Source organism: Balaenoptera ricei, chromosome 7 (genome assembly GCF_028023285.1).
Source record: "Balaenoptera ricei isolate mBalRic1 chromosome 7, mBalRic1.hap2, whole genome shotgun sequence".
NCBI lineage: Eukaryota > Metazoa > Chordata > Mammalia > Artiodactyla > Balaenopteridae > Balaenoptera > Balaenoptera ricei.
Window position 1 is genome coordinate 76,910,937 of NC_082645.1, and position 22,819 is coordinate 76,933,755.

At 35.6% G+C, this 22,819-nt stretch overlaps 1 protein-coding gene across 20 annotated transcripts in view; it reads left to right on the plus strand.

Moving 5' to 3' along the window:
- Positions 1-22,819, plus strand: part of C7H2orf88 (chromosome 7 C2orf88 homolog) — a 312,337-nt gene that overhangs the window by 76,202 nt on the left and 213,316 nt on the right. Inside the window, exon 5 of one of the 20 annotated variants that reach the window (XR_009504246.1) lies at positions 8,945-8,970. The exons of 18 other annotated variants lie outside the window; for them this stretch is intronic. The gene's annotated coding sequence lies outside the window, so the exon portion shown is untranslated. One more of the 20 variants, XM_059928352.1, reaches the window with a different exon arrangement.

A 22,819-nucleotide genomic window follows, 5' to 3' on the forward strand; every position in this document is an offset into this window, starting at 1 on the left:
AAGAATGAATAATAAATATTAGTAGAACCCCAAAGAATAATAAAAAGATGTTCTCTCATGTTACATTTTTTTCTAAGATTTTGATAATAACATGGAAACAATTTTCACTTGCCAAAGTGGAACTCATTTAGGTGAATATCTGAAGGACTCAAAGATTTGGATTACCAAATAATCTCATTCTAAGCATAATACATGTGAATTTTCATATAAAATGGAATAAAACCCCTAATCCTGATCGTTGAACAATTCCTTTGACAGTTTCTGACTATTGTTGAATTTTGTTATATGAAAAGAGAACACAATATGTATAAATGAAGCAATGATTGTTTTATAATTATTTTTTCAGTGTTTATAAGTTCTTTTCATTAAAGTACCAAAATACAGAGTAAGTGTTTTGGCATATTGTTGCTTGCTGTAAGGAAGATTTAATAGCTTGTTATGGACTATTAATATGAACAGAAGTCATTTAGAGTTCAGATATATATTTAGAACTAACATGTGTGCAAAAAGATACAAAGTGAATCAAGAAATTCCGGAAAAGATTGTTTGAAAAGGAAAAATTGCTGTTTTCTGGCTAGCATTGATGAAATAAATATTTAAATAAAGAGATTTAAATGTTTTCTTTATTTTGAAGAATTTTATTAAGAGCCTCAAATAGTAACTTAGAATTGTTAGAATTAAATCAGTGAAAGTATGAAACTCTTTATCTAAAATAGTGGCTAAATAAATATAATTTAATTTCAAATATTATCTCAGAAACCCAAAAAGGTTACAGCTGATAGTTATATGAAATGATTACAAACAGAATGTCTATCTGAGTTTAGTAATAAAATGCTATTTGTTACTGCTTACTGTAAATTTAAAATAATCATATATATAAACTAGTTTTCTCTGGTTTTGAAAATGTCTTTATCATAACTATTTTAACATAAAAGAGAGAAAAATCTTCATATTCCAGATACTTATTGAGCAAATGTTAATAGGAATGCAAGTGAATGATTTTTTTTCTTCCTTCTAATCTGTTAATTAAAAGGTGTGTATAATGGAAGCACCTGCCAAGTAGGTTTGCCACATGAATTTTGCAACATATGGTAAATTAAAACCCTGGTGACCTTTTGGTCTTGTTGATCATATGCATGAAGATGATCATCTGTTAATCTCTGCTAATCACTGGTACATCCTTGTACAGAAGACAGAGCAGTTTTTATTTGTGCTACATTTGCTCTTTTGGAAAATGCTTTCACAAGGAATTTTTTAAAATCCTTTTATACTCTTAGGATTGTAAAATAATTAATATTTTATATCTAGAAAAAACATTTTAAGCAAAAGAAATAGAACTTTCAACCTGTAAATGTCCCCATATTTTGTTTGTTTCTTTTATGAGCTTATTTTAGATACCAGTAATAATTTCTGGAAGTCATGGATATGACTTTTAGGCTTGTCAGTACAAATGTGCACAGGTTCACACACTTTTACATGTACAATATGTGTTGTTTCTTGTTAGAATTATAAAAAAAAAAAAAAAGAAGAAAGCACCAGTGCTTCTCAAATTTTGATATGCCTATGAATTACCTGGGAGCTTGTTAAAATCCAGATTCTGATTCTATAGTTCTGGGGTAGGGTTTGAGATTCTGCATTTCTAGCAAGCTCCCAGCTCATAACTCTTCTGCTAGTCTGTCTGAGGTTAACAAACTTTTTCTTTTTTTTTTTTTCTTTTAGAAATTTTATTTATTTATTTATTTATTTATTTATTTATTTATTTATTTATGGCTGTGTTGGGTCTTCGTTTCTGTTCGAGGGCTTTCTCCAGTTGCTGCAAGCGGGGGCCACCCTTCATCGCGGTGTGCGGGCCTCTCACTATCGCGGCCTCTCTTGTTGCAGAGCACAGGCTCCAGACGCGCAGGCTCAGTAATTGTGGCACACGGGCCCAGCCCAAACTTTTTCTTTTAAGGGCTAGGTAGTAAATATCTTAGACTTTGTAGGACAAGAAGCAAAATGAGGATATTTATAGGTATTTACATAACAAGAGGAAAATGTGCACACATTTTTTATTGATGAAATTTAAAATATAATAATAATTGAGTACTTTTTGTGGTATATTTATATAACAGAACACTATTGAGCAATTAAAAGGAATGATCTACTGATATACACAACAGGAATGAATCTCAAAAATGTTATGCTTAGTGAAAGAGGCCCTACACAGAAGTTACATACTGTGTGACTCCATTGATATGAAGTTCTAGAAAATGCAAACTAATCAACAGTAACAGGAAGCCAAGTTTCTCCTTTACGGAAGGAGAAAGAAACCCTGGGTGTAAATTATGAGAAGGAAGAATAATTGCCCACTAATGAGCTTTACAAAAAAATGGATGTATTCACAGCATGAGAAAGCCCAAATAGAATAGCATCTTGAAGAGGAGCAAGAATTTCAGGTCAACAGACTGATGAAGAAAACTTAAAAAACTGGGGAATGATACCATTTCTAAGCAGCTTACATTAGAGCACGTTTGTTGGGAGGATTAATCTTACATCCTGCCTCCCCTCTTACTCCATGCATATTGAAGTTCTTTCATCCCTCTGATGCAGAGTTGTTCAAGTATGGACTGCACAGCAAGAAATAAGTTTGAATGGTAACCTGGTACACTGATGTTTCTGTAACTGTATATATGACTGCAACAGGTTTTGGGAAACAATGCTAAAGAAGAACACACACACACACACACACACACACACACACACACACACACACACACACACACACACACACACACACTGGGGGCCAGAAGTGAGAGGAGGTACCTGAGGGAATTGTTTGGATGATAGATAGGAATGTTCTGTATCTTCATTGTGGTAGTGGTTATTCAGTGGCACATGTTTTTTTTTAAACTCATCAAACTTGGGGACTCCAGCCTACATTTTGTGAGGACACTCAGCAGCCCAGTGGAGAGGTCTACATGGTTAGGAACTAAGGCCTCTTGCCAGCAGCCGGTGAGTAACTGAGGCCTTCTGCCAAGAGCCAAGTGAGTGAGCCATCTTAGAAGCAAATCTCCTGGCCCCAGTCAAGCCTTCACATTACTCTAGACCCAGGCTGACCATTGAATTGCAGCTTATAAGAGACTTGGAGCCAGAAGCACCCAACTAAGACACTCCCAAATTCCTAGACACTGATAATAAATCTTTGTTCTCTTAAGCCAAAAACCAAAAAACTCAAACCATACGCTTTAAATGAGTGTGCTTTCTTTTATTGTATTTAAGTTATATCTCAATAAAGTAAATTAAAAGAAAAAAACTTGTTTGAGGGTCTTCAGCTAAGATAATATGCGAAATGACATTGTGAATTATAAATCAGTATCCAAATATGTTGTTATCGCTGTTTTAAGTACTTCCCGAGAGTCCTTTACATTGTAGGTAAGGTCACTAGTAATCCGCACCCCTTTCATCAGGATACTGTTTATTCTGAACTTATATCTGACCAGTATACATTTAGGTTAAATATTAAGTAGACAACCACTCTAAGAATATGTCTAACTAACTTGCCCAGTAGGAGAGTGGGGACTTATGAAGCCTTTGCTTGGGGACCTAGGATTTAAATATGCTATAGTTATTGCTTGATACTTTCCAAAATAGAGAGAAATGGAGGCAGTATGGTGGTATAATGTAATAAGTTTTGGACTCAATATCAGGAAGCATAGGGTTCAGGCTCCACTCAGGCACTAATTCACAAAACGATCATGGAGAAATTAGTCAAACTTCCCTGGATCCCAATTTCCTCCTTCATAAAAATGAAGTTATTGGACTAGGTGGTCTTAACATGTTTAAAATCTATGATTCTATGAATTAGGAAACTTAAAGGATGATGAGAATTTAGTATGTAGCATTAAAAAGATGCTTCTATTTCTGATTTTATATGATGATTTTAGGTGCAATGGACCTTCAAAGATAGTTCAGGGTGGTGCTTTTCTAAATTCCTGATTTTTTTTTTAATTTTTATTTATTTATTTATTTATTTATTTTTGGCTGCATTGGGTCTTAGTTGCGGCACGCGGGATCTTCGTTGAGGCATGCAGGCTCTTCACTGCGGCGCATGGGCTTCTGTTTAGTTGTGGCGTGCGGGTTTTCTCTCTCTAGTTGTGGAACGTGAGTTCCAGGGCACGTGGACTCTGTAGTTTGAAGCAGGCAGCCTCTCTAGTTGAGGCGTGCAAGCTCAGTAGTTGTGGCATGCAGGCTCAGTTGCCTCGAGGCATGTGAGATCTTAGTTCCCTGACCAGGGATTGAACCCGCGTCCCCTACATTGTAAGGTGAATTCTTTACCTCTGGACCACTAGGGAAGTCCCTAAATTCCTGGTTTTGTTTTGTTTTGTTTTTTAAATTCCTGGTTTTTTAAGAGAAGTATTTAAGAGAGAGAATTTTGATTTAACAACCTGAAAGTGTAAGCTTTATTGGAGCATTGGAGCATTGTGGTACAAAAAAGTAAAAAAAATAAAATGTCTATTTTGACATTTATCTTAGACATCCCGTTTCTCTTTTTAGCCATTAAAATCTTTTCAGTTTTAAAATTCTGAAATAATCTGATTTTATCTCTTTTATTACTAGATTTTTAGTCTTGGAAAATGGGTACCTGTACCAGGTTCAGGGAGTTATTTCTTAAATCTTCAAATAGAGAATTTAAAACAAATGTTTTTAAACCTTTGCAGATGTTTTTATTCCTAGGTCTTGCATATCATATCAGAAAGCTAGCTTGCTCTGTAAGTTAGTTACATAAGTGTAGTAGTCAGTGATCAACACATAAATGTTATTTTAAAGTACAGCTCATTAACTTTCTAATTGTGCTTTCCTGTATTGACATTAGCCATGCCTAGTGCAAATTTGGTGTCATTTAGACCTAAAATCACATCTCATCTTTGTCACTTATCAGCTGTGTAAGAGTTATTCAAACTTTCTGAATCTGGTTTCTTTTGTTTTTAAATGGAGTACTAATACCTATCTCATGAAATTGCTGACTAGTTAAGGATTAAGTTAGCAAGCATAACAAAAGTACCTAGGAGTGAGAAATTATTTTCTTTTATTCCCCAAAGTTAGCAAATTTAACAGTGCATCAACTATTAGACCTACCAGTTGAATTTTTGTTTTGCCACATATGATGAACTAGTAACAGAAAAAAAGATTAATTTTATCCCTTAAGTTCCATCCTGTACATCCGCATAGGCTTGATGTGTGACTATTTTTGTATTTTTTGCACTTTGCTGGCTCTGAAGTTTTCAAACGGATTTGTAAGTATTCCAATATTTTTATACGCATACAATTTTAAACTTTTACTAGTGCTCAAATCATTTCCATTTACTCTAGCATTACTTAGTGGCTAAATGTATAAAATATTTAATGAAGGTGCAATGTGGTACTTTGTAGCCAGACAGTAGTAGGTTTGAATCCTCATAGTACCAATAAGTATGTGAACTTGGGCTACTTGTATAACCTCTGAGGCTAAAGTTCCCAAGAAATTAAATGGTGATAATGATGACGTGCTTAGCTTGGTACCTGGAACATACTAAGCACTCAAAAAATGTTAGTTATAAACCATCGTCATCATTACTAGATGACAATTACAGATTTAATCCTATATGGGTTAAGTTAGCTGACTATTGTTGATTTCTGATTCTAAGCAGAGGTTCAAATTTGTGTGAATAATGAATTTATTACCATTACTCAAAAGTGCATACTTTGGGGGCTTCCCTGGTGGCACAGTGGTTGAGAATCTGCCTGCTAATGCAGGGGACACGGGTTCGAGCCCTGGTCTGGGAAGATCCCACATGCCGCGGAGCAACTGGGCCCGTGAGCCACAACTACTGAGCCTGCGCTCTAGAGCCTGTGCTCCGCAACAAGAGAGGCCGCGATAGTGAGAGGCCCGCGCACCGTGATGAAGAGTGGCCCCCGCTTGCTGCAACTAGAGAAAGCCCTCGCACAGGAACGAAGACCCAACAGAGCCATAAATTAATTAATTAATTAAAAAAAAAAAAGTGCATACTTTGTTGGTGGTGGACCAATAGTACTATCTTTATTAAAGATGGCATGTTACATTTAAATTTGAAACAATGTTTATTTTGTTGAGATTCTTGACTAGGAAATTTACCAAATTATCATTATTGTTGTGTCATGCCAGACTGTCTTGGTGGAAAGTTTGAATTATGAAATATTTATCATATTATCAGTACATTTCTTTACCTCCTATGGGAGTTATCACAGCAGCAAGCACATTGTAGGCAGTATATAAATATTAATTTGTTAATATTAACTTAATTGCTAATAAGGTAGGAGAATTTAAAATGTATAACATTCTTAACTTCATATACTAGCAAATTAAACCCTGAAAGTTAACAGAGGAAGAAAATAATTCACAATTATTAAAAATCCTTTTTACCATGTCTTAATTGTCACACATTCTGAAAATGAGATTTATGTTAGAAGAATTATTACCTTGTCTCTGCCTCAGCTCAGCAGACATAGGGATTTCTGTACATCTCTATTTTCTTTTGCAGTTTCATTTTTTACATTTAACTCTAAATAAGTTTTTTCTTATTGCTACAATAACATGTACTACCTCCCCACTGCCCAAAAAGAACAAAACAAAACAAAACTTAAGGTAATACAGAGAACAAAATTAAAAGTACACATAGTTCTACTCCCCAGCAATACTCACTGTCAATATTTGTACTCTTATGGGCTCAATTTTTTTTAATGTATTTACATACATACTTATATATGTATATACATACACACATATATATCCACCCCACTAAACATGCTAGGAACATGTCTTTCCATGTTAATATATTAAACTTAAAGTGTCACTTTAATTATTAGTTACCTTATATTGCCCTTTGACTTTTTCTATTAGGTTCTCTATTTTTTAGTTTATTTTTAAGTGCTCTTCTCTATGAAAGATATATAACATGTTAACATGTATATAGCATATACATAACAAAGTACTGCAACAGTCTTAATTTATGGTATTTTTTCCTGTCATATGAATTTTAATTTTTTATTCAGTAAAATGCATCATTTGTTTCTTTTTGGTATACTTTGGTGTTAGGCTTAGAAAGATTTTTTTTCATCCCAAAGTTATGTAAGTATTTGTTTATATTTTTGCTAGTTCTTTTATGGTTGTATTTTTACATTTAACTCTTTAATCCTTTAGTAAATGCTTTAGGTACTTTGAAAGGCAAATCTGCAGAGCAGGGAAGTGTATCTGTAGGTAAACCAAATGGCTATTACCTATATTTCACTGTCCTGAAATATTTCCCTAAGTACCCTTCCAAGGCCTACAAGTCAAAGGTTAGAGAATCATCTTATCTTAGTCTTTAGTACAGCATTTGCTGAAAGTAAGAAACAGGCTTAGAAGGCCCGAGTCTGAAAGAGATTAAGGAAGACCACCAAAGAGAGACAGTTTACTTCCCAGCATTGCTTTTAAAAGCCTAGAGGACAGCCCTTGCTTATGTGTTTTCTAGAAACATCACACTAAATAAACAAATGTTCAAAGATGTAGATATGAAACATGAATGTATCTTACATGTATATAAGCATGCAGGGTTCTCCGCCTCCTTTTTGCCCATTTTTCCTGCTAATGGTCTAAGTTCCCCAAAGAGTTTATATATTGTCTGGCATTGGGGAAGGGGTATCTGGTCCTTACTGCCTGTGGTTGAGGTGTCTTATCCCACCTGGTCTCTGGGCGTAATAAACCTCTTTTGTCTATATTACCTACTATAAAATATTCATGGCCAATATAATTCTTGGTATAGTCTCATTCAAATCTGCCAAATCTGCCACTTATTAGCTGTGGGAAAGTTTCTTACTTCTCTGTGTGTCAGTTTTCTCATCTTTAAAATAGGAGAATATATTACTACCTATCTTATAGGATTGTGAGGATTAAATGAGCTCATCCATGTAAATTATTTAAACAGAATTTAGCACATAATAAATATCTGCTTTATTATAGTCATCATCATCACCTTATCAAGGGCAGAGTATAGTGACTGTTTGGAGAGCTCATCTATTCCCTAATTAGGCCCCTTCTGTCCTACTCAGTTTGAGGCTGCCCACTATCAACCTGTGCCACTTGGCTCTCTACTCCTGGCAAGTATGCTGACTTAAATCTCAACTGTCTTTCATGCCCCCAGGGATAGGAGTAGCAGAACACTGAGGAGCTTTTCTGGACATTTCTGCACTTTGCTGGAGATAAGGGAAACCTCGATTGCGTTTGGGGGTGTTATTTCAGACCTCTTCTGTCACTCTGTTGTGACTATTTCACCAAGCTTCCTCAGTATTAGGTTTTTTCCCTCTACTTCCTTAGAGGAAATTTTAGTTTAATTATCTGAATCTTCCTCTTTCAGTAACCTCGATGCACTTATTTCTCCTCTTTGGTAAGTGCTTTAAGGACCTTGAAAGCCAAATCTAAGGAGTAGGGAAATAGATGTGTAGGTAAGCCGGACAGCTGTTACCTACATTTCATTGTCTGAAATATTTCCCCAGACATCCTTCCAAGACCTAAAAGCCTAAGGTTAGAGAATTATCTTATCTTAGTCTTTAGTATAAAATTTGCTCAAAGCAAGAAAGGGCTTAGGTTAGTCCCTATTTCTTACTCTGCCCTAAGGTGGTCACTAATAGATACATCCTCAGAGCTTGAGGTTCTGATCTTCCAAATCAGGCCCTTTAGGAATCGAAACAAAACCAATTTTCTCTTGAATGTGTACCTAGATCTAAGAAATAAAAACCATGCTATGGAGATCCTGTCTTGGAATTCTAAGCCAAGAATTTAGTTCTTTTATTTTAGGCTTTATCTGCTCTCTTCCCTGAGGGTGATATTTGTAAATCAAGAGAAATGGGTAAAAGAAGAACAATAGGGAGTGGAAAGAGCAACCTTTCAATATCTAAAAACTTCTCATTACAGTTGTGTTTATGGTCATTTTGAAGCAGGATACTTCCACTGTACCTAGGATGTGCAACTGTTGGATAATTACAGGTGTGTATCTTTTTAAGAACTTTTGCCTTCCCACCCCTTTTTTTGGTCACATCTTCTATAATTTATTGAATATATAGTCAGAGGGTGTTTCATTTTTATTTTTGGCTATTTAACTAATTGATTCTTATATAACTATAATAATCGGCAGTCTTCACTATAAATAAGTTACTTTTTAGTTACACCAGTTTAGGACTTAAAAATTGTAGGCTCTAGTGATGGAAAGGGGGGAAATATGAGCTAGAATTAATGTCAAAACAGAGGACAAGAGTGTGGTAATAGCAACAGAAATAAGTAATAGGTGGTCAGTTGACTTTGTTATCTGTATCAGTCCAGGGGATTGCATCTTTTCTTGATGGTTTAACATTTTTGGTGCCTGTTTTTAAGTGTGATAGCATTCCTAGTTAAAGACTTTTTGTCCAGGGTCCATTTAAGAGTCTGAGATAGGGAAATTGGGGACAGTTTGCATCTATTGATAAAAGGACTTTCCCAAAGACTTTGTCTATCTACTTCACCAATATAATCCAAATGTGTAGTAGAACGCTTGGCACACAGATGCTCAGATAGCAATAACAATATTTTTTTATTGAGGTATAGTTGATTTACATTATTAGTCTCAGGTGTATAATAGTTATTCAAAATTTTTATGGATTATACTCTGTTTATAGTTATAAAATATTGGCTGTGTTCCCTGTGCTGTTCAATATATCCTTGTAGCATATTTCTTTTATACATAGTAGCTTGTACCTCTGAATCCCCTACCCCTATATTGCCCTTCTCCCCACTGGTAACCACAAGTTTGTTCTCTATATCTTTGAGTCTGTTTCTTTTTTGTTATATACTCTAGTTTGTTTTATTTTTTAGACTCATATAAATGATAACATACAGTATTTGTCTTTCTCTCTCTGGCATTTCACTAAGCATAATACCCTCCAGCTGCATCCATGTTATTGCAAATGGCAAAATTTCATTCTTTTTTATGACTAATATTCCACTGTAAATATATACCACATCTTCTTTATCCATTCATCTGTTGATGGACACTTAAGTTGCTTTCATATCTTGGCTACTATAACTAATGCTGCTATGAGCATTGGGGTGCATGTATCTTTTTGAATTAGTGTTTTCATTTTCTTGTGATATATACCCAGGAATGGAATTGCTGGATCATATGGTAGTTTTATTTTGAGTTTTTTGAGGAACCTGCATACTGTTTTCCACAGTGGCTGCACCAACTTACATTCCCACCAACAATGTACAAGCATTCCCTTTTCTCCACATCCTTGCCAACATTTTTTTCTGGTCTTCTTGATGATAGCCATTTTGACAGGTGTGAAGTGATATCTCATTGGCAGCAAAAATAATATTAATGATAAAGGCAACTGACATTTTGTGATTCTCATACGTTTTAGGCACTTTGTAAGACTTTACATTCATTCATTCTTCACAACAACCAGTGAGATAGGTTTGTTAATACCCTCATTTTTATAGATGAGGAAATTGATGCCCAGAAGCTAAATGACTTTTCCAAGGTCTAATAACTAATAAGTAACTGGCAGAACTAAGATATATACAAGGCATCTGGATTCAGAGTCTAGCTCTTAACTGCTGAACTACACTGTTTGTTTGTATATTGTTTGTGATGTTGAATGAATGAATGAAGCCCACATGTGCATTGCCAAAATGAAAACATTGTCAGAGGGTTGATTAATTTTTAAAATAAATTATATAAAACAATTTAAATTACTGTAGAAATTTGGCTTTTTTATATTATCTAAAAATCTGAAAATGACTCTTTTGTAAAATAATATGTTTTTCCCTCCTCTGGAATACTAGCTGCATTTCATCTAGAAATAATGCTCTAGAAAATGAGTTTTATAGGTAACCTTCATTATACTATAAGGGTGTGGTTATTTCCACCCTAAGAAATAGTCTAAATAATTAGACTTTATTTAACAGATCAACTTGTTCTTTGACAGTGTTCTTAAATCTTCTTTTACTTACTGAAATTTTTTCGAATTTAGAGATATTTATAAATTTCTCATTAGCAGACCCAAGCATGCTTTAAATAATTTAAGGAAAATAGAAATTGCCATTCTTAAATACTGATAGTTTCAAAAGTAAATACTGTTATTGATACATTATTAGATTTTGATGAGTAGAGCTGTTCCTGCACACAAACATCTTGGCCACCTGCAACTGTTTGTCAGTGGACTTTGTTTGAGAACACTAGTAGTAATTGTAAACTTAGGAATGTGTGACAAGCTCACAGCCAGCTGTGCATATCCTGACTTCTTCCAGGTGTTAAAATAAATATGACCATTTGGTTCACTTGTAACTCAACAAAAATATTTCACGATTCATTAGCCTAAAAATCCATTTATAATTTTTTATTGGAGGGAGTAGATAATGTTATATTCATTTGAAATGAAAAAATACATACCCAGAAATATTTGTGGTATCATTACTTATTATATTCAATGGTCTCTTCATAAAATGAAAAGAATTTTAATGTAACATTTGTGTAGATTTTTTTCACATTCTTTTCACAGGAAAAGAGCTACTGAGCTACTTCTGCCTATAGGTATCAAAAAGAATTTTAAAAAATGAATGAAAATATGCTTTTTGTTCAGTCAAGGTTCAGCTTGCCTTGGCAGAACCCAGTTCAAATTGATCTTATATTAATTTTTATCTTTGGTATGTGTCATATGTTTGATCATTATCTGATAATAATTACTCTTTATTGAATACCTTGCTATTAGGTGTTAGCTCAAGAGACCCAGATGCTTAAATCTTTCTTGACTACACTACCCATTCTCATAAGGTTCCTGAGGGAGAATATACACAGGAGAGTCAACTGCAAGTGGAAAAATCCAAATCCATTTTACTATTAGATTATCTTGTATCTGAAACTCCAAATGTGAAGCTAGGGTGCTCAGACAAACTGGAGTGGAATATATGGCCCCTCCACCCCAAAATAAAGAAAGAAACTCAGGAAGAGCAAAGAAGTGGAGTGAGCTGAAAGCGAAAAGAGCTGACAGAGCTCCCTTACCCCTGCCTCCCTCCCATCACACACACTTTTATTTCTCATCTGTTAACCCAGTCATTACTAGTATCCAATCTTAAAGTAAAGCAAAAGAGGGACTCTACCCCCTTGGAAGGGAAAATTCTTCCTTGCTTTTTTCTGGAGAAGAGAATAAATTAACATAATTGGTCAGATTCCTGGACACTAATTAAGCCTTGTTAACTTCTGGCAGACTCTCGCTCTGTTTTTAAAAAGAAATACGCTGATGCAAACAGCTTTCGAATTTTCTTGAGTGAGACCTATCATGTGGCTAGCCAGGGGGCATTAAGGTCAGGATAGTGAGGTCCCTGACCCCACCTCTGTGTGGCTGCTCCTTTGATATTTATTACTACTTTTTATAGACGTGTACGGGGCCTGTAGAGATGCCTCTTTTGAAACCAGCCATAAAAAGTTGCTGATTAACTCGAACCCCAGACTAGATCAAAAATGTATGCCTGTTCTATTTCCTATTTGAAATAATGCTCAGCTTGGCACTCCAGCCTACATCAGATTTTAGAATTTGACACCGGGGTTTTGTCCAGTCTTTGACCATTATTGTCTTTGCCCAATGCTTAGAAATGCCCAAATTCTGACTCGTGGGTATCAGAGGGAGTCTAACACATAAGACAAGTGAGGGAATAAACACGGATTCCTTCTACTCCTTCTGATCAGGCCCTCATACCAATTCCAGCCTTACAGAAAAGAAGAGAAGAGCGGGAGGGCCATACCCATGATCTTTACACACATACATAGCCCAACATTTGTTTTGGAATATGACTGATCAGATTAACAATTATTCCCTAGAAGAAGTGTGGAGGGCCGGGAGAAGGAGAGGGAGCTGGAGCATGTTCTCTACCCAAAGGACTAAATCTACTGTGCCAGACATTACCATGTATACCGGCTTCACAGCTTAGGAGTGCACTTAGACTAGTTTATTGCTCTTATCGAAATTTACTTCAAGTAGGACTGCATACAAGTCAGAGAACAGTTGTTTATATATATATATATATATATATATATATATATATACACACACTAAAGAAATGTCACTCCTTTTCCAGGAAAAATCGTATTTACTTTTATATAAAGGTCTGTAAAGCTCATATATTCAATAGATCAAAATCCTGATTTCATCTACCTCCTGGTGGATGGATCATTACATCCAGTCCAAGGTTCTTGACATTATAAGGTGCTTTGTAGCAAAGTATCATACTCAACTAGGCTATATTTAAAACTATTTTGGTATACAATGAATTCTCAGATAAGTGGATTGAACATGAATCTTTTCATAGAGAATTTTATCAATCCAATATAAACAATGAAAACTGCTGAAAACCATATTAGAATGTATGAATATGTAAAAGTTAGATATACTAAAGGCAGGAATTAAAGATGCTACCCATTTTTTTCACTTTCAGCATTGTTACAAAGGAAGAAATGTAAGCAGGATTAATATAGGGAAAGAAAAAACTACTACAAGCAGATAATATGATTTCTCACAAATGAAGAATTATCAACGGAAAAACTTTTAGATCTGACCAGATCCAAGATAAATAGGCACCTTAACCTATTAACAGAAGTCACTTCTGGGAAGAGAAAAGAGATGTTAGTGTTGAAAGATAAAGGTGGGCGTTCCTGTGCTAAAGGAACTGTTCTATAGTTTGACTGTGGTGGTGGATACACAGACCTACACAAGTGATAAAATTGTGTAGAAATAAAGGCACAAATAAGTCCAAATAAAACTGGGGAAATCTGAAGAAGATTGGTGGTTGTATCAATGTCTATATATTGTTTTTAATATTGAACTATGGTTTTGCAAGATGTTACCATTAGTGGAAACTGGGTAAAGATACATGGGATCTGGCTGTGTTATTTCTTACAATTTCATGTGAATCTACAATTATCTCAACAATTTCAAATAAAGTGAAGGATAACTAAAAATTTCCCAGAAATTATGAAAAATTCCACAATTCAAGTAGCTCAGATAGCCCAAGCAAAATAAAGGAAATCTACAAGTAGAGTGGTAAGGACAGCTTTTACCAACTTGCAAATTCACCAGTTTGCAATGTCCCTTTCTTGCTTAGTATTAAAGTACCGAAGACATGATTTTCAACTATTCTACATTTTCCAATCTTCCGTATGTTTAAGTGTGACTTAGTGCCTAATTTCTTGCCTGTATAATGTTTTCAGCTGGGGACCTTAAGGAATAAACAGGCTACCTCCGTTTTCTTTCTTCTTCTTGTAAACCAAAGCAAGAATATGCCTGTGACCTGGTTGTGACCATAGGGATGGCACTGAAACAGGATGGAAGGAGGCTGGGTTCCTGAGTAACAATGTGGACAAGAGCCCATGCATCAACCTGGAATAGACAGCCTCGATTGTCACCTGTCATTTCGAACTACTGTATTTTTAGTTTTCCTTGTTACACATCTAGTGCTTCCCTAAACTGGTAATACACCTAGACATGTCAGAGTGTAACCACAGAAAACCAAAAAGAAAAGAAAAGACAAACTACTTTTAAAGGAGCTACTGTTATTAACAGAAACAAACTTTCCTCCAAAAGTTACCACTGTGTTGAATTTTATATTTATCGTCCCCATATTTCTCTGAATACTTTTATTAAATATGTATCCTTAGCAATATGGTATCGTTTTGCATGTTTTTAACTTAATGTAAATGGTATCACTGTGTATTCTTCTGCAACTTGCCTTTTTTGGTCAATATTGTGTTTATAAGATATATTTGTGTTGAAACAAATAACTATTTCATTCATTTTCACTGCTGAGTAATATTCCATTGCATTAATATGCTACCTCAATTTATTAATCTATTCTTTTGTTGATGGTCATTAAGGTTATCCAGATGTTGCTGTTTTAAACAATAGTGCTATGAATAATTTTCTATATATGCCCCTATGCAATAGTTAGGCCCTTATGCAAGAGTTTCTGAGTTATGTGCTTATGAGTGGAAATGGTCATAGAATATACACATTTTCATAGGATATTGCCAATTTGCTCACCAAAGTATTTGTACCAAATTATACTCATTAGCATATAAAAGTTTATTTCTACACATCCTCAGTATTGTCAGATATTTTAAAATTTATAATTATAGCAGAAATGAAATTATATCTCCCTATGACTCTAACTTGCATTTTCTTAATTACACATGAGGTTGATCAACTTTTCATATATTTATTGGCCATTTGGTTTTCTTTCTTAATGAATTGCCTTTCATTCTACATTAGTATTTAGTCCTCAAAAATAGACTGAGAGGCTAGTATTAATACAAGTTCATTTATCAAATATTTATCGAGTGCCTTCTATCATTGTGCTAGCTGCTGAATATATGATAGTGAATAAGATAGACCACCGTCCTTGCCCTAATGGAGCTTACAAAGTGATTTTTTTTTACCTTTTTCAGCTTATAGTGTTTTCCTTTGGACTAACTCAGTGTGATAACCATCACCTTTCATGCAAACACCTACTTTCAGCTGGACATCCAGAGACCTTTCATAATTAGAGATATCTCAGACTGATGTTATAATTTCAGATACTGAATGCTGCTATTGAAAATGATGTTTGTCTAGAGAGATGTGTTATGCCTATTAGGATAATTAGGATAATTGAACTGAGATGTGAAGAGTGGATGGGATAAACTATTCATATGAGAAGAAAAGAGTTGATATGAGAAGAGTCTTACATTTCATGGAAATAACAGCTTCAAATGCTTTGCAGGTAGAAGGAAGAGAAAATAGGCCAGTGTGGCTGAATTAAAGAGAAATGAAAGGGGAAAAATTATGAGACTTGCGAGGCGGGCAGGAGCTAGACCATGCATAGCCTACAGGCCACGTAATGGGCTTTTGTTCTGAAATTATCCTAGTAGTCATGGGAAACCAGTGTTCTTGGTGCAAAGTCTGATGACATTTTTATTCTTGGTCCTTTGTATATTACTTGTTTCTCTCAGGAAGCTTCTAAGCCTTTCTCTGTGTTCTCAGTTTTCTAAAATTTTATGATGATGTGCCTTTTTCTAGATCTCCTGTCTTTCATCTTCATGGGCATTCATTGGGTACTTTTAGGCTTAAGATTTATGTTCTTCAGTTTTTGGAAATTTTCTTTATTATTTCTTTGATACTTTTCTTCCAATTTAAGTCCTGCTCTTTTTCTGGAACTTCTTTTAGATGATGGACCACCTGAAAGGATTCTCTGTCTTATTTTTTTTCTCTCTTATGGTCTATATGTAATTTGTGAGTATTTTCTTCCAGTCTCTGCCTTGTGTTATCATTCTCTGATGAATATTTTTCACTGAGCAGTTTTTAATTTTGATGAAATGTAATTAACTTTTTTTTTCTTTTATGGATTGTGCTTTAAGTATCATGTTTAAGAACTCTTTACTTAATGCTAGGACATGAAGATTTTCTCTTATGTTTTCTTTTAAAAGTTTTATTATTATACATTTACATTTATATCCATGATCTATATTGCATTACTTTTTGTATAAGGTGTGAGATTTAGGTTGAGTTCCGCAATATCTTCCTGTCTCTCTCCTCTCCCTCTCTCTCTCTCTTTCTCTCTCTGCTGTGGAAATTGTCCCACAGGCAATTGTCAAATTGTTCCAATACTGTCTTTTCCCCATTGAATCACTTTCGCACCTTTCACTTGATATATACAATTGTGGGTGACAGTTTTTTCCTTTCAGCACTTTAAAAATGTTGTGTCGATTTTTGTTTTCAGTTGTGGTGAAAAACATAATAAGATTTATCTTCTTAATTCTTTAAGTATACAGTGCAGTATTATTTACTATCAGCACAGTGTTGTACAGAAGATCTCTAGAAGTTTTTCATCTTACATAACTGAAACTTTATACACAATGAACAGCAACTTCCCATTTCCCCTTCCCTCCAGCATCTGCCAGCCACCCCATTCTGTTTTGTGCTTTGATGAATTTGACTATTTCAGATAACTCATTTATGTGGAATTGTTCAGTATTTGTCCTTCTGTGACTGGCTTACTCCATTTAACATAATATCCTCAAGTTTCATCCATGTTGTAGCATATTACAGGATTTCATTCCTTTTAATGACTGAATAATATTCTGTTGTGTATATATACCATATTGTGTTTATCCAGTCATCCATTGATGGACATTTAGGTTGTTTCTACTTCTTGGCTATTGTTAACAATGCTTTGGTGAATATGGTAGTACAGGTATCTCCTTGATATCCTGATTTCAGTTTTTTTGGATAAATACCTGCAAGTAAGCTACTGGATCATATGGTAGTTCTGGGTTTTTTGTTGTTGTTGTTGTTGTTGTTTTGAAGCACCTCCATTCTGTTCTCCATATCAGCTGCACCATGTTGTATCACCACCAACAGTACAGCAGAATTCCAATTTCTCCACGTCCTTACCAATCATTGTTATTTTCTGTGTTTTTTTATAATGGCCATCTTAACAGGTGTGAAGTGATCTCACAGTGATTTTGATTCCCATTTCTCTGGTGATTAGTAACATTGAGCATCTTTTCCTTTGCCTGTTAGCCATTTGTGTGACTCTTTGAAAGTCCATTTTTTAATTTGGTTATTAGTTTTTTCTGCTATTGAGTTGTAGGAGTTCCTTATGTATCAATATTTTAGAGATTTACCCTTTATCAGTTATATGCTTTGCAAATATTTTCTCTCATTCCGTAGGTTGCCTTTTCACTCTGTTGATTCTTTCCTGTACAGAACCCTTTTTAGTTTCATGTAGTCTCATTTGTTTATTTTTTCTTTTGTTGCCTATGCTTTTGGTGTCATATCCAAGAAATCATCATCAAGACCGATGCCACAAAGCCTTTCCCCTATGTGCCACTTCCTTCTGGCTTCTTGATTTATTATGGGAAATCCACTGTTACTGGTACCCTTCAGGTACTGTGTTGTTTCTCAATGGCTGCTTTCAAGAGTTTTTCTTTGTTTTTAGTTTTTCAGAAATTTGGTTATGATATCTAAGCATCAGTTTCTTTGGGTTTACCCTATTTACTGATTTCTTAGTGGGTTCACTAAGCTTCTTGAACCTATATGTTTATGTCTTATGTCTTTTATTAAATTTGAGAAGTTTTCAACCATTACTTCTTCAAAATTTTTTTTTACCCCAGCATTCTTTTTTCTTTTCTTCTGGAACTCCAGTGACATGGACGCGAGAGCTTTTGTTATTGTCTCAACATGTCCCTGAGGTGCAGTTCTTTTTTTAAATCTGTTTTCTCCTTTGTTTATATTTGATAGTTACTATTGATTTATCTTCTGGTTCACTGATTCCTTCTTCCATCATCTCCATTCTTTTACTGAGCCCTTCTAGTGAATTTAGTTTGGTTATTGTATTTTTCAGTTCTAAAATTTTCATTTGGTTCTTCTTTATATCTTCCATTTCTTTTCTGAGATTTTCGGTTTTTCCATTTGTCTCAAGAGTGTTTGTAATTGGTTCTTGGAGCATTTGTATGATAGCTCTTTAAAATCATTGTTTGATAATTCCAACAGCTGTATTATCTCAGTCATGATATGTATTGATTGTCTTTTCTCATTTAAGCCCAGGTTTTCCTGCTTCTTGATGTGATGTGTAATTTTGGATTGTATCATGGATATTTTGAGTATTATGTTATGAGAATATAGTTTCTATTTAAGTCTTCTCTTCTAGCAGGCAGTCATCCTATATAGGTTCAGAACACACATCCTGACCCATTTTTGTTGGCCGTGGCTTGAATGTCAATTTAGTTTCCAAAGCAATTGTAGTGCAAATCTGGCATGCCTCAGTACTATCCAGAGGTCGGTTTGAAACCTGGTAATAGTCTATACTGTAGTTCAGTTCTCCCAGCTCTTACTGTGTTGATTCTTGTTGGTTTCGTGCCAGAGCCACTTGGGGTTGTGCCCAGGACTTCGTAGACAGTTCAAGAATCCCTTTCTCTACCTCTCTTCTCTCTAATCCTCCTCCCCCTCTCTAGTTTGGGAGGGGATGGGATGCTGCTCTTTGCTCTTTTGCTTAGTGCAGGATGGAAATGCTCAACAGAGTTCCATCCCCACAGTGCCTGGTATGGAGGGAGGGGGGCACTGCTCCTTTCATGATGTTTGTCTGGAGTTGGGAGGGTATAATTAGACGAGTTGTATTCTGCAGAGCCATCCTCTGTCTAGTCCTTTGACTAGAGAGAATGGGTTTTCCTTGGGGCTTTTGTTTGTTTTGTTTTGTTTTGGTCTGTGCCCATTGCATACATAGGAGACAAACAACAAACGGGAAAAAAATCATCATACTCAACACAGGTCATTTCTCAAGTTCCTTGGTACTAGTCAATCTATCTTCTTTTCTCTCTTTTTTGGAGTCTTCTGATAATTGCCTTGTGTATTTTGTCCATAGCTTTTCACTGTAATCAGCAAGAGGAATAGGGTTGAATATGCTTACTCCATCTTGTCCAGAGCTGAAAGTTTCTCTGAGAATTTAAATATCATTTCTTTAAAGTTTTCTTCTGCTCCTAACATACTCTTAGTTTATTCTTGATTTGATTTCTTCTTTTTGCTATATTTTCATATTGGAGGCTAAATGTAAATTCATTTTTCATATTTAATAGTGAGGCACCAAAAATCTGATTACAGGCTCTTATTTATCTATGGGGCTTGATGACTGGAAGTTTTTCCATAGGACTATCTGCAGCAAGCTGGCTTTTTCATTGGCTGCCACTATTAAAGTATAACTTTCAAAAAGATTAAAAAATACAACTCATATACATAAAAATGACAAGTACCAAAGAATTTATTTGACTCACTAAGATGTTATGACTGATTCAAAGAGCAGTTGAGAATCTAGTGTAACACACACACACAGGTATATCTTCAGCTTGTTGCAAAAGAGGAAGTCAGAGTGACACCATCTGTGTGGCCTCAAAAACATACATCCATTCTGTGAACTGTCTATGGGGGCCATGTGGAAAAGAGCTGAGAGTGGCCTATGGATGATGGCCAGCAAGAAAAGGGGGATATCAGCTGTACAACCCCAAGGAACTGAATTCTGCCAACAAAAGAGTGAGCTTGGAAGCCTCAAACTCCAACAATGAGCCCCAAAGCCTCCTTATGAGAACTCAGCCTAGCTGACAACCTGACATCAACCTTGTGATACTCATAGCAGAGAACCCCTCCTTGCCTTGTCAGACTTCTGACCTACAGAACTGTGAGCTAATGAATGGATGTTATTTTTAAGCTGCTAAGCTTCTGGTATTTTAATATGCAACAATAAGAAACTAATACAATACCAAAGAAGTGCAAATAAATTGGTAAACACGTAAGTAAATCTAAACAAATATATGTATAAAAAATAACAGTATTATCTCTTTGGGAGTGTCTTCAAGAATGACAAAAACAAAACTCTGAGCTAAAGCATATGAACTAAAAGAGGGATAACTGTAGTTACAATATTCTAAGATCTATATATTTGAGAAGCAGAGATTTGTAGGTGTGATGTCCCTCCTAAAAGGGGATCAGATCCTAAATCTGATCACCCCTCCTTCTTGGGCAAATGGCCATTCAATCAGAGACCATAATTCCCTGACTCACATACAACTGGATAGCCATATGTTGAGTTCTCTCCAAGGTTACATGAGTTGGAGTCATGTGTGCACCTTTCACCTTATTTTCTTAAAAGGAAACAGTTTGCCCTAGACTTCTTTTCCTCCTTTCTGATGTTTGGACATGGACAATATAGAGACCCAGCTTTGAACACACAAATGCAGACCATAGGGGATGGTGGAGCAACAAAATGGAATCATCTGGTTCCCTAAATGACTAAGTAGAGTAGAGCCATACAGCTAACCTGTCTATAACTTGGGACCATCACATGAGGTAGAGATCTACATTATTTAACTCTTTGTATTTTTACATTTATTTCTTAAAGCAGCTTAACCTTAACATTAAGTAAATTAGTCCCTGAAGCTGGAATGCAACAATCATAGGAACCTAAAATATGGGGCATTTGGCTTAGCAAAAATTTAGGGCTTAGCAGTGAGGCAGTAGATCTTATGTTGTTTGGGGTACAAAAGCAGTTGGCTTTTCCAGCTTGTGAGGCTCAAATTTCTGGATTCTCTATTCCCTTCCTTCTCTGCTTGCAAATTGGCATATTCTTGCCTTAACTCATCTTTTTCTTATAAAGCAGCAAGGGTAGAGAACACATATTCCTTATTGCTTGTAGTAAGGTATTATAAGAAATAGCATGAGGTAAAACTGTGACTCAAAACCTTTCCGTAAATCTTACTCAAAGAAAGAAAGGCAATCTTTTGACAAAGATCAGATTGAGGATGTTGCCTTCCAACCTAAACCTGTTGTTCAGATAGCCTCCAAGTAGCCATCATTAAAATGGGAAAGAGGGAGAGAGGGAAACAAGAAGATAAGAAAAAGCCGGCTTAGAAACTTTGTCTAGAAAAAGAACAGAAAACAAACTTTGATGGGGTTACTGGCATATAGACAAATAGGAAATAAATAGAACCAAAGCCAGAAAAGGTGTTTTGAGAATTACACTCCCAACAAGTCTATAAGTAAGATCTTGTGAAAGGCTGTGGTTGTTCAATCCTTGATGCAACCCTCAGGCTCCCAAACCTACTCTAGCAATGAAGTGGGCTATTAAAGCATTACACTCTTCCATTCCCAATCTAACCCTACTACATTTTCTCCAAAATCAGGTATGGCCACAGAAGATTAGGAACAATGAAGAATGTCTAGAAGGCAAAGGCAGAGTCCACAGTTGATAGGGGAATTTTTCTAATAGATTAGAACCAGCATGTAACCAAGAAACCTTCTTTACTGCTAGGCTAAGGGGTTCTTTATAATTCCTGCTCAGCATAATTTTTCTCCTTTCTATGGGCAGGTGACTACTCTGTAGTTCAATTCTTCCTTTATCCAAAAGATCTTCAATTCTTCCTTTATCCAAAAGATCACAGTATATTAGGGTTCAGGTTTGTATAAGTTGTCTATTAGTATATTGTTCCCAGGACTAAGAGGCGCCTCATATGATCTGAATGGAGAGAATTTTGCAGCACCTAGATGTCTTGGACATTGGACTAGATGGGATCTTGGATTATGGTTCACAAAGGGTCAGTAAGTCTTTTTTAATGTGTGCGAAGAAAGCAGGTACAGGTGTTTAGATGGCCAGACTCCTAGTTGTCCCCAAAAGGTCTATTCTTCCCTTCTTCCTAGGTACTTGGTCTTAGCAGCAAGAGACTACATTTCCCACTCTGACTTGCAGCAAGATATTGCTATGTGACTAACTGCTTGCTGTTAGGAATGCTGTGTGCAACTTCTGCCTCAATGGCTTGAAAGAAAATTGCCTGCATGGGATATTCTCTCTTTCTCCTTCCTATAGAATGTAGATGTGGCAGCAATCCAGTGTTAACCACGCAGATGAGGACAGCATTCTAGCAGATGATGATGCAATGACATGGAAGCAGGCTAGAGCCCTGAGTGATATTATGGAGCAGAGCCATCATATTAATCTGGACTGCTCATGTCAGGACCAAAAAGAGAAATGTTTTTTTGTTAAGCCACTGTGTCTTTGAGTAGCTTAGCCTTTTCCCTAATTAATTCAGAAAGCCAAGACAGTGTCTTAGGTTAGACTTGGTTAAGCACTTATGATAAAATCTTAAGGGTAACCACAAAAAGAATGGAAATTCAGCGTATAACTTCTAGCCTAAAAATCTTAATTCCCCTCCTCGCCCCCCCCCACCAAAAAACAGTCAAGAAG